We start from the raw sequence: 15,427 nt of genomic DNA, 5'->3' as shown, positions 1-15,427 counted from the left end.
CTTTACGATGCTCCCGTCTCTAATTCAGAAGGTGCGTAAGTAGATCTTCTGGATTCGGATCCTGGCAGCGCTCCTGCGAACCGGGTGGAGGGGACTCCCTCCATGCGCAGATCTTCGAGGAACTGCGTGCGAGAGAGAGAACTAGAGAGAGAAGAAAGAGAGGCTTGATGAGTGCATTTTGGAGTGTTTTTACTTCGTTATTTCATATAGATATCCTTGTGTAGCGATAGGATTTTTGTATTTCACCGTGCTTTCACGCACCTTTTATGCTTATTTACGCAGGATCTCAAAATATTAAGTTAATTATGAAATATCAATAAAACTATCATTTTTTGGTATTTTTATGTGATAAAAAAGCACTTAACCACGAGTCTAGGCCAGAGAAGAATGCGAGGACGGACATCAGACAGTTTAGCGAACATCGGTACGGGGGGCTCCATCCGTAATGTCTGCCCATATGGAGCACAACGAGCTCCACCTTATAAAATACTTTCACCTCGCGCAGACGGGGGAGAGATCCAAGATACACAGCCGCCAGAAACACCGAAACACCACCTCTAGTGTACATCCGGAGGAGGAACTTGGGAGAAGACATCTTATGGGCTGCTGCACGGATCATTGGAGAACAAGGCAGCATCTTGTAACATCCCAAATTTCAAATCAATGAGAAAAGAGGTTTCCAATATTCAAATTTAGAACTAACAAAAACTTTTATTTGAATATGGTGCTATGCATAGTGTTCACGCATTATTATGTGACATTGCCATGATGATTGTTTGTGTGCTTATCAAAGTTGCTAAAACCCTAACCTTGATCAATTGAGATCACAAAGAGAAGCAAAGAGGAACAAAAGAAGAAAAATAGAAAAAATACAAATCACCTCACATATGTGCTTATAGCCATTTTTGCCAAATCAAAACCTAGGCCAATTTGACTTGTGCCAATGGTTGGGTAATGTTACTAAACACTTAAGAACCACTTTTGAATCAAAGAAACTCAAATCAAATCAAAATCAAATGCAAAACCTACTCACATATGATAATGGTCAAAACTGCCATTTATCTCATGTTACCCACTTTGAGCCCCTGGATTAAGAGTTTTCTAAACTAAAACCTCCCAACTCTTTGCACCTCATCCAAGAACTCATCAAGATGAACAACTTTGGTAAAGACCACCCCTGTAAATTCTTTCTAGATTTCAAATTATCATCAAGCAAAGTAGCAACTCCAAAACAGATTCTAGATTAGGCCCATTTTGAAATTTAACAAACCAACTCAATTTTGCACACCACCACCACCATTGTGTGCCAAATTATATTAGAATGAACTCCACCAAAAATCTTTGCAAAATTTCAAAGTTCATCTCTTGCGGCCATTAACACAAAAACTTGGTGTGCACAATTCTACCAACTACACACACTCTATTATCCATCAGATTCTTGCTTAAACCCTCAAGCTTTGGTCAGCATAAGTACTCTCCTGTACCCCTTGCATCATGCCAAGCACCAGAGACACGGACTGGAGCATGATATCATCACCCTTTTGACCATGCCGTGGCATGTCATGCCCTCACCATGCCATTCACCTCTCCTCTCCCATCCACCGTGCACCACCATGTCAGCAACCTTCCTCTCACTCCCCTGGACCCGTTGGACACAGCCCTAGCTCGAGCCGACGCCAGCAGCAGGCAGCCACGACGCGCCCAGTACGCCTAGGACGCGCCAGAGCGCGCACGCTGACGTCCCTGGACGTGCCAGAGCGTCGATGCGCATCGTCACCCTCGTCCTCCCCTTGACCTCTCCTCTCGCCCGTAGCACCACCTCGTCACCCTCTACCTGCTAGACATGCTGACCTACGCCGGAGAGGACGCTCGCTGTCGTCACCATCAAAAGTCTCCGCAACGGTACTGAGAGCTCCCATCAACCTCTAGCCCGCGTCACTGCCTCGTTTTCACCGCCGTCAAGTGCGTCGTGCTCGCCATGATGTCACCAACCCGCCTGCGTCATCGCCCAAGCCATGCCGCCCCTGTAGCGACGATGCCATGGTCGACCTCATCCACCGAGCCGCAGACCTCCTCGCCTCTCCTCTCCTCTCTGACTCGCCTCGACCACCTCCCTCTCTACATTGTCCACCGTAGCTCGCCAATTTCATCGCCGGAGCCCGTGGAGCCGCCGTAGAAGAAGGAGAAGATTGGTGCCGCCCCTGGAGCCGCCGCTTGTACCAGGAGGATCGTCGTCGTCCACAACGTCGATGTGCACCCTCACCGACGATCGCCGGAGCTCCGGTGAGCCTCTGACCCCCCTCCCTCGCCACGCCAGTGAGCTGCGCTCGTCGTCGACGACGAGGCACGCCAGCCACACGATCCCCTTCTAATCCTACGCACCAGATTGATCCATACCGCTTCGCTGTTTAAGTGTCGCTGACAGGTGGAGCCCACCTTGTCAGGCAGCCCACGCGTGCAAGCCGTGGTGCTGGGCTGGTGATGACCCACAAGTATAGGGGATCACAACAGTCTTCGAGGGAAGTAAAACCCAATTTATTGATTCGACACAAGGGGAGCCAAATAATATTTGTAAGCCTTAACAAATGGAGTTGTCAATTCAGTCGCACTGGAAACAGACTTGCTCGCAAGAGTTTATCGATAGTGACGCTTTATAGCGATGAGCGTAGTGAAATATCGACAGCTAGTGTAACAAAGACAGCAGTAGTGATTATAGTAAACGAGCAGGATTAAAATACCGTAGGCACATGGATGGATGAACGGGCGTTGCATGGATGAGAGAAACTCATGTAACAATCAAGGTAGGGCATTTGCGTGATAATAATAAAACGGTATCCAAGTACTAATCAATCAATAGGCATGTGTTCCATATTTAGTCGTACGTGATCGCAATGAGAAACTTGCACAACATCTTTTGTCCTACCAGCCGGTGGCAGCACGGGCCTCTAGGGAATCTATCGGAAATTAAGGTACTCCTTTTAATAGAGCACCGGAGCAAAGCATTAACACTTCGTGAACACATGTGATCCTCATATCACCGCCTCCCCCTTCGGTTGTCCCAATTTCTGTCACGTTGGGGCCTCGGGTTCCGGACAACAATACGTGTATACAACTTGCAGGTAAGATCATAAAGCAATGAATATCATCATGAATTGATAACATGTTCAGATCCGAGATCATGGCACTCGGGCCCTAGTGACAAGCATTAAGCATAACAAGTTGCAACAATATCATAAAAGTACCAATTACGGATACTAGGCACGATGCCCTAACAATCTTATGCTATTACATGACCAATCTCATCCAATCCCTACCATCCCCTTCAGCCAAGCGGGGGAATTACTCACACATGGATGGGGGAAACATGGCTGGTCGATGGAGAGGCGTCGGTGGTGATGATGGCAATGATCTCCTCCAATTCCCCGTCCCGGCGGAGTGCCAGAACGGAGTTTCTGGTCCCGAGACGGAGTTTCGCAATGGCGGCGGTGTTCGGATGTCTTCCGGCGATTTCGTCTAACCCCCGTGCGTTTTTAGGTCGAAACCTTTAAGTAGTCGGAAGGGAGGCACCTGGGGCTGCCCGAGGCGCCGCCACCATAGGCTGGCGCGGCCCAGGGGCCTGCCGCGCCGCCTGGTGGGGTGGCTGCCTCGTGGCCCCCCTCCTTCTGGTCTTCTGGCTCCGTCATTCTTCTGTGAAAATAGGCCCATTGGAATTAATCCCAGGGATTTTCCTGAAAGTTGAGTTTATGCACAAAAACGAGACACCAGGGCAATTCTGCTGAAAACAGCGTTAGTCCGTGTTAGTTGTATCCAAAATACACAAATTAGAGGCAAAACAATAGCAAAAGTGTTCGGGAAAGTAGATACGTTTTGGACGTATCAGCTGGCTTTCTCCTTTTCTTCCCCTTCGGCCCGTTAAGCTGTTCCCGCCAAGCCAAGTAATTCAAATCCGAATTAATCTTTCCAGTTTGAATTCAATACTGGAACCAAATTCAAATTTAAATTTAGGTTGATCTACTAAGCCAAATTTTGTGAAATTGATATTGTTGGAAAGCTTAGGAAATCCTCTAAACAACTACACTGGTTTCAACCCTAGATGTATTAATTGTAGAATTAATGTAGCAAAAATAACAAGGCAGAGCCTTTTGCAAATTCAAACAATTATTAAAAATCAACCATAAGTGATTTTGAGTTGATTCCAACTCTCATAAATTACATTTCACATACTCTACATGAATATGTAAAAACATCACATAGTTGTTTGTATGATCACGGGCTAGAGCAAAATAATGGCTATGTGGCTATTTCTAGTCCATTTAAAAGTATCCAAAATTATTTCTTAAATAGTATGAGAGGTTCCCTCTCATTTAAATCATGGTCCTAAGCAATTCAATATGAAGTTTTGACTTTGGTCTATAGCACCTCATAGTGGATAACTTAGAGATATTAAACTGTTGCAATAGTAGTGTTTAAATTGCATGAGGTTTAGTACCTCATTTAAATCCTTTTTCTTAAATGATAAAGGTGAAGTGTTGACCTTGGTCAACATAATCTCACCCTTATTATTTAAGGAAATTAAATCTTAATAAGATTCAATGAGAGGAAATTATTGCTCTTACAAGTTTCTTAAACACAAAGCCAAACCCCCTTGTAATTAGGTTGTGATGATATGATGGCTTGTGTGAACCATTTGTGTGTTTAGTCTAGCCCTTAAGATTTGTTTGGTGATTGTATACCTCGTATCCGTTTATAGACGCTAGTGCCGAGGAATACCAGGAGGAGGAGGTCTACTACCAGGAAGAAGAAAGCCTTGACCACTGTACCAATCAAGGCAAGCTATACTCTTGCAAGTTACCCTAGTGCAAGCTCAACTTGAGCAAGGCACTCTGTTGACTGCCAAAACCCACCGGCGGGCAGCGGCCTTGTCAACACCGTAGAGCCGGGAAGAGCCTAGAGCTGCGGCTGGCTGAGACCCCTCCGAGCGACGGCCCGCAATGCTCTTCTGGTCACACGCGGCGATGCGAAGTGCAAGGGCGTGCCACCCGACCTATACCTGGTCGTGAAGGTGATGGGGATGCCTCGCTTAGTTTCTGCGCAGGGCATACATGTAAACATTAAATACGAGCCTCGATCGGCTCTCAGGTTATCCCTGTGAATCGGCTCAAAGAGCCGATCCACCCATGATTCGTACGGGGTGCACGAATACTTGGTGGTCCTGCTTGATCAAGATGAAGCTAATAAGATCTACGACGATTTAGGGTTTTCACCGCATAATCGGATCATCCTACTCCAGGTTGGGCCTCGCGGCCACGCACGGTGCTCGTAAGCCGATCCTAAACAAGGCCTAAAAACCAACATGAAGTTGATCCCCGGAACATCCCGTTTAGGACTTGCGAACGCCACCCTACGTGCCACTGGATCCTCCCTCCCTTTGTAAGGCCTAACTATTGCGAGATATTAAACTAATCCTTGTAGAACAAGGAGCAATCGTAACGGATCAGATCTACTAAATAATGATCAAGCGGGTGCCGCCCCCACACCTGAGACAGGCGTGAGGGCGGCTAGATATGCAAGGGTTGCACTACGTAAGCATGCTTAAACGAAGAACAATACTAACCCTAACACATCTAATGATAACTACGTTGCTCGCCATCAAAAGCGCTTCAAGTACGAGCAACGCATGAACAACGTGAGCTCGTGCTGCCTAGATCGCAAGATGCGATCTAGGCAGCATGTCGCTACCCGATAGAAACCCTCGAGACGAAGGAGTTGGCGATGCGCCGAGATTGGTTTGTTTTGGGGTTGAACGTGAGTTGTTGTTTATTCCATAAACCCTAGGTACATATTTATAGTCCAGGGGACTTTCTAATGTGGGCGTGCACTAAACCGTGCACGAGTAAGATTCTATCTCTAAACTAAAATACGATCTAATATGTTACAGATACACGGGCAATTAAGCCCAACTTGGTATAAAAGGCCGATCTACGTATTCCTCCATGTATATATATCTTCAGACCATCTTGATCGCGGCCCACCTCCGACTCGGTCAAATCTTGGTGATAACACATGCCCCCCTGGTTTTGGAAATATCATTTCCAAAATCATCATGCTCTTCTCTCGTCGGGTCATGTCGTGGCATCACCGTTGCGAGTATCTCTTGTCTCTTCATATTTTGCGGTGAGGAGCCATGATGCCGATAATGAAGGCAGCGAGGATTAGTAACATGGCATCAGTGGTATGCAAACAATCGGCTCTCCTTGAGCAATCGGCTCTTTATTAAAAACCCTCTTTTAATACTGAAGAAGCGTTTCCAGCCAGCCGTTTTGCCGATAGTCGAAATCACACGATCTTTTAAAAAAGGGAAACCGATGGCGCCGCATCGGTCTCTCTCATAAGCACACCGGGTAACGTTGAGCTAGCCATCCTTCCAAACGGTAACCCGCGACCTCTATCTGCAAAGACAGAGTCAGATCCCCAAATCGTCGCCTGAGCAGTTCCAATCCACCACCCCCTACACAGATCTCGACCGCGCGGCTTCCAATTTCTTCAACGCATCTCATGGCGGAATCAGCTAACACCGATACCACGGTTTCCGGACTGAAGGTAATCCTCAACCTCCTCCCGCCGTTTGACTTTGACACGGGATTAATGCAAACGCCTGAATTAATGCCTCGTTCCGCCACTAATTTAGGTTTCGACATTCTTCTCGCCACATCCTTCTCTCGCAAATTCGATGTGCCTCGGTCCTCGTTCTTCCGAGAGCCCTGCCCCGTTAATCTCATGCGAAGCTAACTGTAATCCCCTTTGTAAGCCAAAACCTAGATCTGACTTCCGGGCCGACCGCCCGCGAGCCTGGCCCAATCCCCCGAAGGTTGGGTGGCATGGTACAAGAGGGTATCAAAATCCCACTATGCCACTTGGGAAACCATAGGAATAGCCGATGCCCCGTCATTATCGCTGTCTCCTCTTGAGAAGAATGAGAACATCTTGAAAACCATCGGCTACTTCCGGTCCGACGCACCGAACTCGTTTCATGTTTGGTCATGGCCCTATGACTCCGACCCCGCCGGATGTGGCCATGATCACAGGGCTAGACATTGCATCTCCCAGCCCTTCTCGCATTCAAGCCGCCAAAGGTCCCTTTCACTCTCTCCTCTAAAAAAGAGTGTACCAAGTCGGGGTGCCTATCTCAATCGTTATATGAAAACCAAAGGCCCTGTGACAGAGAGGGAGCACACAGCCTTCTTGAATTTCTGGTTGGAGCACTTCATATTCTGTGGTCCGTCACTTGCTCCTACCAAGAATTACCTCTCCCTGGCCTATGAACTCACCAAAGGCACCCAACTTGGTCTAGGCAAGCTATTCCTTGGAGAGATTTATCGATCCCTTCAATCGATGTCCGTCAAACTGTTCACTCGCAAGACAGCTAAAACCGGCGGCCCCCGGTGGTTCATTCAATCGTGGGCCCAACTATACTTCCAAAGCCAAATCCCGGACTTCCCATCGCTGACCAACCGCACCTTTCCGGATGAAAATGGCAAGGAAATTCGATGCACCAGCTACGGCTAAGCCCCGTATGGTCTCCCGGTAGCGCATTGATCCCCAAGGAAGCAAGCAGGGTGGTTTAAGATTTTCTTCCAGGGTTTAGACAACCCCTGTTCCACCCTTATACCGAATCGGCAAATTTTGAAAACCCCGTCTCTTTCCGATTGGACGACTTTGCCGATGACGCCGGCACACAGCACTTGTACTCCCTCATGATTCGTCCTTGCTTTCTCCTCGTTGGCATGAGCACCTCGAACCGGATCATCAAGCCCGGTTATGAGTGTTATCAACCCGCAGTAGCGGCTCGGCAGCTTGGTCTCGGACAGGTGCCTCCACACTTCTTCCTACACCACCTGACAGCAAGTAGAGCCGAACTGCCTGACATCCTCACCGCCCAAAGGTGCTATACCTTCTTTGACGCTTTGGCCATACCAATTCCCCACGACCTCCGTTTCTCCTTCACCACCGACGGTTTTGAAACTTGGTGGTCTATGTGGAAGACCCATGTCTTCGGGAGGGCACTAGGACCGCAGCCGAAGGAGCTTGACGCCGAATATGATCCCCTCGCCGACCGTGTACCGTCACTTAAGTATTTCTTGTAACTCGCCTTATGGTGATTGTCCGTGAACCGACTCTCTTCTCTTGGCAGCAACAAGATGGCCCAGCTCCTACACAAGCCGACGGCTCCCCTTTCGTCTTTCTTCCTCCGGCACCAAGTGGTTCTCTTCTCGCCGCAGTTCTCCTCCCCGAAGAAAGTTATAATGCGGAAGTCGGCCCGATTTCACCGAAATTGGCTTCTAAGAGTAAAGCATCTTCGGGGCCCGTTGCCCCCGAGCCTCGACTCAGTGCGAGGACGGCGGTGAGGAAGGTAGCGGCCAGGAAAACCCCGAGCGTAAAGCTCCGGCCCAGGAAAGCTTGCGTGTAAGTTGGTTCAGACCCGCAGGCGCTCGTCCGCTTTTTTTCAAAGAATTTGTTCATGACGCGCTTGTATCCTTTCCTACAGTGCCTCTATCGAAGGATCCTCCGCCGGAGCCGAAGAAACCAGCCAGGGAGAATCGAACTCGGGTGATTCCGAGAGGTCTACTACCCGGAGTCGACGGCTTCGCCAGCCGGCTTCCAAGAAAAGGTTGATCACCGGAACCCCCGCTCCTCAGTGCCCCGACCGCATCAGGGTTACGTACGAAGCACCGCCGTGTCAAAAGGGCTCGTAAGAACCCACCAACCTCTTCATCAAGCCGTGAGGTCTCGAATGTAATTATCTTCGTGGTCACGCTTTCATGCTGTCCCGTTATCATTTGGATCGGCTAATCACTTCCTCTTGTAGGCCGCCGAAACGTCTAGCGGGGATGTTGAGGAGGTACCGAGGCCGTCCGCTACCCCGGGAGCTAGCTGCCCCGACGCCGGCCGGCTGCACGAGCGGTTGATCCAACCGAGCCCCCGTAAAAACCGATCGTTATCGCGTCGGCTGCTCCTTCTCCCTTGGGAGAGGTATGTCTCTCCTCTTTGGCTCCATCAGCTCCTTGTTACCCGTTAAACTCACTCGTGTTTGCCTTATCGTGGTTGTGATCTCTCGAGCTTGCTTACGTTCGACCCAAAGCATCCATCGATCCCATTCCTTCCAAGGCAAGTGGGGAGCCGGATATCGGCACGGTCCGTGGCCAGCTCCAGCCGCCTCAAGGACTTGCTCTCTACCTCTATTGAGGCTCTGATTGAGAATTCCGAAGAAGTCAAAGGCATCCTCGAGGATATCCATCCTCATCTCCCTATGACCTCCGCAAGTGAAGCTTTGGCCCGCCGTCACCCCGTCGGTCTTTAAGTCACGGGTGCAATCAGCTCGCCAAAGGATTACTCTTCGCCACTCCCAACTTCCGCCGAGAGCCGACATTGCCGAGAAGTGCCGACGGCTCAATGAGAAGAAGGCTGCTCCGGACGCCAAGACGGATACTTCGCCACCCGCACCGAACTCGAGACCTTGCACAAGGAGCCTGGAGGACCTTGAAGAGAGGGTAAGGGTGACCAAACAGCTCATCCAAGACAAGGAGGCCCTTGTTGCCCGCTTCCGAAGAAGAAGCAAAGGTCTTACAGACCGATCCGAAGACCGATCTGGCTGAAATCCGTTCCCTGAGCAATCAGCTGGTGACGGGCAAAGACGCAGATGACGAGGCTGAGATCGCTGAGGCGGAACGCATCCGTGTTGATGCCATCATCGCCCTCGGTGTGTTTCTTGAGTAGGGCCTTCATAGACAGATGATTCTGCTTCTCAGTAGGGCCTTGATGTGTTAATCGCTACGTTTGCAACGTTTTGCTTCTCTCCCTTTTTTTTTACTGGCCGATTTTCCACCGGCTAACATTTACCATCCGTCCGGTGTGGTGACCATATGCCTCCCTCGAGCCGAATCCGTCCGGTAACTACAGCCTATCGGCTTTGCGTGTACTCGCACGTCAGCTCCGTTGGGATTCGTGTAGCCGACGTGGTCGCTGTTCGTTAGATCGTCGTTGGACCCAAGCAAACCGTGTGGTGAACATAATCTTCGCCGGCTCGCTGGGTCAACGCTCTAGGCTCCGTCGGGAGGACGAGCAATGCGTTTCGCATCAGCCGAAGTCTCGCCATCGGCTTTCCTCTGCTTGGTAGACGGGACTGGGATGGCAACTCTCCTTGATGAGTCCCGGGAGCTGGTCCTGACGGCGAGTACCGGTGGCTCATGATCTCTCGGATTACGCGCGAGCGACGCGCTCCAACACGTTGACCAAGTTTTCGGAGTGGCGGTGTAGCGAGTGAGCCACCGGGTAGTTGATCTCCTCGCCGTGCACCCTCGGTGCGTTCCTCTGACGGGGTAGAGAGGTCTATCCCATCGAGCGCACCTGCGGTGAGAATCCCTTCCATCTGATGCCATGGGAACGGGTTCTCTGAAAAGAGCCGATGAGGTCGGCTTCGAGGGTGGCCTTGATCTCGTTGTATTGCTTCTTGAGGTCGTCAGCGGATCCTCGTAGGTGATCGGCGTGCCGTCCGCCATCTCGGATGTAGATGGCGATGTGGTTGATGTAGACGATTGTCCCACCGGCGTGCCGTGAATGTGTTGATCGCCAAAACCCACCGGCGGGCAGCGGCCTTGTCAACACCGTAGAGCCGGGAAGAGCCTAGAGCTGCGGCCGGCCGAGACCCCTCCGAGCGACGGCCCGCAATGCTCTTCTCCGGTCACACGCGGCGATGCGAAGTGCAAGGCGTGCCACCTGACCTATACCTGGTCGGAAGGTGATGGGGATGCCTCGCTTAGTTTCTCGCAGGGCATACATGTAAACATTAAATACGAGCCTCGATCGGCTCTCGAGTTATCCCGTGAATCGGCTCAAAGAGCCGATCCACCCATGATTCGTACGGGGTGCACGAATACTTGGTGGTCCTCGCTTGATCAAGATGAAGCTAATAAGATCTACGACGATTTAGGGTTTTCACCGCATAATCGGATCATCCTACTCCAGGTTGGGCCTCGCGGCCACGCACGGTGCTCGTAAGCCGATCCTAAACAAGGCCTAAAAACCAACATGAAGTTGATCCCCGGAACATCCCGTTTAGGACTTGCGAACGCCACCCTACGTGCCACTGGATCCTCCCCCCCTTTGTAAGGCCTAACTATTGCAGATATTAAACTAATCCTTGTAGAACAAGGAGCAATCGTAACGGATCAGATCTACTAAATAATGATCAAGCGGGTTGCCGCCCCCACACCCGAGACAAAGGCGTGAGGGCGGCTAGATATGCAAGGGTTGCACTACGTAAGCATGCTTAAACGAAGAACAATGCTAACCCAAACACATCTAATGATAACTACGTTGCTCGCCATCAAAAGCGCTTCAAGTACGAGCAACGCATGAACAACGTGGAGCTCGTGCTGCCTAGCTCGCAAGATGCGATCTAGGCAGCATGTCGCTTACCTGATAGAAACCCTCGAGACGAAGGAGTTGGCGATGCGCCGAGATTGGTTTGTTTTGGGGTTGAACGTGAGTTGTTGTTTATTCCATAAACCCTAGGTACATATTTATAGTCCAGGGGACTTTCTAATGTGGGCGTGCACTAAACCGTGCACGAGTAAGATTCTATCTCTAAACTAAAATACGATCTAATATGTTACGTATACACGGGCAATTAAGCCCAACTTGGTATAAAAGGCCGATCTACGTATTCCTCCATGTATATATATCTTCAGACCATCTTGATCGCGGCCCACCTCTGACTTGGTCAAATTCTGGTGATAACACACTCATACCATACTACTTTTTGTTTTACCTTACAAGTCCCAGTTTATTTATTTCTCAAAGCTTTTACTTGAAATTCCAAGTCTTACTTTTATAGTTAACTTGAGTCTAGATAAGGAGTAGTGCAAGAACATCAAAGATAGCCTAGAGAGCTACAAGCTAGTTAGCACCCCTCATGACTAGTTGCTAGTGCTAAACTAAAAGTGACTACTCTAGCTGGGAACATGTGAATCTTTTCATTTTGAAAACATTAGAATGATGAGTCATTCTATTGAAAGATTTTGAAGGTGAAAGTGACCTAAAATGAAATGGTGATGTTGATAAACACTGATGATTGGGTTCGGATGCGATACCATTCCAATTCTTGAGTACCCCCACAATACCTGATTATGGGTAAGGCTTTAGCTGGAAATTTATGTGTCTTAGTATGGGTTCCCTCTGAACAAGCGTTATAGAGGTTATGCCAAGGCTGCCTCCGTTGAAAATGAAATGACGTGAAATGAGGTGAATGTCCTACCCAAGCCCTGTGCAGTTCACAGGATAGTAGCTGGTTATCACTGGGAGGCCAAGCTCATGGGGAGAGGTGCGTATACTAGGGTGTGTAAGTGAAAGGTTAATGGTTGATGATGCGCATACTGAGTTATGACTATTCAGGGCTATCCCTGACGGATGTAATCAAATGTTGTGGCACAAGTGTGCAACCTCTGCAGAGTGTAAACCTATTCGAATAGCCACGTCCTCGGTCATGGAAAGTTGGAGAGGCCATACTGTTCCGTCATCAGAACTTTTCCAAAAGGTGACTTGTGAATTGAACTTGAAAGGTGACTTTGATTTGAATCACAACAGAGTTGTGGGAATGACACTAATGTTCCCACTTGAGTTAAGTTAGGCAAATGAAGAGTCTTTGATTACTAAATGCTTATGAAATAAAACTGGCTTTATGCAAATAAACCTAGAGCTTAGAACTCTTCCACTAAAACTATTAGTACTTACACTAGTATTAGTTTGCGAGTACTTGAAAGTACTCACGGCTGTGTCCCTGGCTATTCAAATGGCCAGACTTTGAAGAAGAGTAGCAGTATCAGGATGACGTCTATGACAACTAGGATCATCTCCTGACGTCAAGCGTTGCCTGTGGAATAGATGGACTCTACTACGTACTTCCGCTATGTGTTATGTATTGATCCTTAGATGAAGTGTTGTAATGAGACTGGATCATGTGATCCTTTTTGTTGTAAGACTATTATGGTGTTGTAATGAACGATGTGCTATGATATGAACTTATTATGTCTCGCAAAAACAATCTTCCTGGGATTGCGATGTATGACATAATAGGCATCTGGACTTAAAAATCCGGGTGTTGACAAGTTGGTATCAGAGCCATTGTTTGACCTTAGGAGACCCTAGTTAGAATGGACGTCTGAAAAACTTAGTTTCAAAAACCAATGAAGTGAATATTTGCGAAAAAGTTATTCACACTCTTACCCTTGAGACCTTTTCCAATATATGAAATTCATGCTTCACTTTGAAATTCTACATAAAATTTTGACACACTTGCACTTCTCTAACTTACTCCTCCAATTCACTTACAGATGGAGCCACTCAACCAGTCCAAGTTTTACCAGCTGGGCAATGGCGGTAGGTTGATTTTCGAGAGGGACTTGGATGCTTTGTCTGAGCATCTCGGGCGCCCACACCCGGAGTTCTTCGGAACTCAAGTCAACGACCAGCCCGGAGGGGAACTACAATGGGTTATCGTTGCGGATCTGAGAGGCAAGATGGAGCCTCCCATGTCCGAGAGGATCCACTTCTCCATCCGGGAGAGCAACTGGCTGGACGGACTCGCTCGTGCTCTGCAGGAAGCACTTGCCCATCTGTGCGGGCAGAATGTGATTGGGATCCAGGAACTCGCTTCGCTCACTTTGCGAGGCATGACTCCATTGGAGGACCCATGGACCTGCAGTCACAGCCCGAGCTGAAGCATCACGTGGAATACCTGGACTACATGCTGCACGAGACCCAGAAGAAGCTGGACAACTCCCGCATCTACGCCAACCAGACTCCTGTCTCAGCAGACGGAGACCATCAAGATGCTTGCCAAGGATCGCAAGACACTCCGCCAGCAGCGAGCCAAGAAGGACTCCACCCTCGCTCGCCTTCGTGCGAAGATAGCATCCTTGCAGGAGACTGTTCAGGCTCAGGAGACTCAGCTGAGGGAACTGGAGGAAGGAGGTGAAGACATTCAGGGAGGAGTAGCCTACCTGAGTGATAATGATGACTTCGAAGAAGATGAGAACACTGATGTGGAAGACTATGAGTTCATGGAGGCCGGAGAAGATGACTACATCCCGATAGATGTAGATGATGAGTAGTTTCACTTGTTCACTTGCGTAGGTGTGAGTTTGTATCAGGATCCCTTGTATCGTAGCATGGAGAAATGGTTCGTAAAACCATTAATGTGTTAGCTTGTAATGTGTGTTGTTTGAAATGAATGAAAGTGTTGTTTGTTTTCAACATGAAAAGTACTCAAGTTTTAAACTTCTAACTTACCCCAAAACAAGCCATAGAAAATTGTTGGAGATATGCCCAAGAGGCAATAATAAAAGTGGTTATTATATATCTTTATGTTTATGATAAATATTTATATACCATGCTATAATTGTATTAACCGAAACATTGATACATGTGTGATATGTAAACAACAAAGAGTCCCTAGTATGCCTCTTAACTAGCTTGTTGATTAATAGATGATTAGTTTCATAATCATGAACATTGGATGTTATTAATAACAAGGTTATATCATTATGTGAATGATGTAATGGACACACCCAATTAAGCGTAGCATAAGATCACGTCATTAAGTTATTTGCTATAAGCTTTCGATACATAGTTACCTAGTCCTTATGACCATGGGATCATGTAAATCACTTATACCGAAAAGGTACTTTGATTACACCAAACGCCACTCGCGTAAATGGGTGGTTATAAAGGTGGGATTAAGTATCCGGAAAGTATGAGTTGAGGCATATGGATCAACAATGGGATTTGTCCATCCCGATGACGGATAGATATACTCTGGGCCCTCTCGGTGGAATGTCGTCTAATGTCTTGCAAGCATATGAATAAGTTCATAAGAGACCACATACCACGGTATCGAGTAAAGAGTACTTGTCGGAGACGAGGTTGAACAAGGTATGAAGTGATACCGATGATCAAACCTCTGGACAAGTAAAATATCGCGTGACAAAGGGAATTGGTATCGTATGTGAATGGTTCATTCGATCACTAAAGTCATCGTTGAATATGTGGGAGCCATTATGGATATCCAGATCCCGCTATTGGTTATTGGTCGGAGTAAGTACTCAACCATGTCCGCATAGTTCATGAACCGTAGGGTGACACACTTAAAGTTGGATGTTGAAATGGTAGAACTTGAATATGGAATGGAGTTCGAATATTTGTTCGGAGTCCCGGATGAGATCCCGGACATCACGAGGAGTTCCGGAATGGTCCGGAGAATAAGATTCATATATAGGAAGTCATTTTATAAGATTTAAAATGATCCGGAAGGTTCTATGGAAGGTTCTAGAAGGTTCTAGAAAAGTCCGGAAGAAACCACTAAGGAAGGCGG

The sequence above is a fragment of the Lolium rigidum genome, chromosome 7 (genome assembly GCF_022539505.1).
Source record: "Lolium rigidum isolate FL_2022 chromosome 7, APGP_CSIRO_Lrig_0.1, whole genome shotgun sequence".
Taxonomy (NCBI): Eukaryota; Viridiplantae; Streptophyta; class Magnoliopsida; order Poales; family Poaceae; genus Lolium; species Lolium rigidum.
The sequence above is the reverse complement of the archived record's forward strand: the minus strand, read 5'-3'. Positions refer to the sequence as shown.